The following is a 450-nucleotide window of genomic DNA, read 5'->3' as shown; positions in this document are numbered from 1 at the left end:
TATATATATATATATATATATATATATATATATATAACATTGATATAATTAATGATTGTGTTAATTTTATTTAATTTTTAAAATACACACACATACATTGAAGTTGGATGTATGATAGGAATTTTTCGAGATGGAAAGATCTTAAACAACACTTTGTTAACAAGGATAAAGAGTTTCTCAATTTTGCAAGAGTGCATAAAGTTGTCATAGATGAAGGGGCAATTATATGTTCATGTTGTTTTTGTCAATGTAGATGTTTTAAGAGTGAAGAAGAAATAATATTGCATTTATATGAAGATGGATTCATGTTTAACTATTGAGTTGGGACTAATCCTGGAGAAGAGGCTCCAGTAGTGTCTAGTACTAGTATACACGTGGAGAATAACGTAGGTCCCTCAAGTAGTACTAACATGTTAGGTATAGAATATTATAATTATCATCACTTTAAGG

The sequence above is a fragment of the Cicer arietinum genome, chromosome 5 (genome assembly GCF_000331145.2).
Source record: "Cicer arietinum cultivar CDC Frontier isolate Library 1 chromosome 5, Cicar.CDCFrontier_v2.0, whole genome shotgun sequence".
Taxonomy (NCBI): Eukaryota; Viridiplantae; Streptophyta; class Magnoliopsida; order Fabales; family Fabaceae; genus Cicer; species Cicer arietinum.
This window is presented reverse-complemented; position numbering follows the sequence as displayed.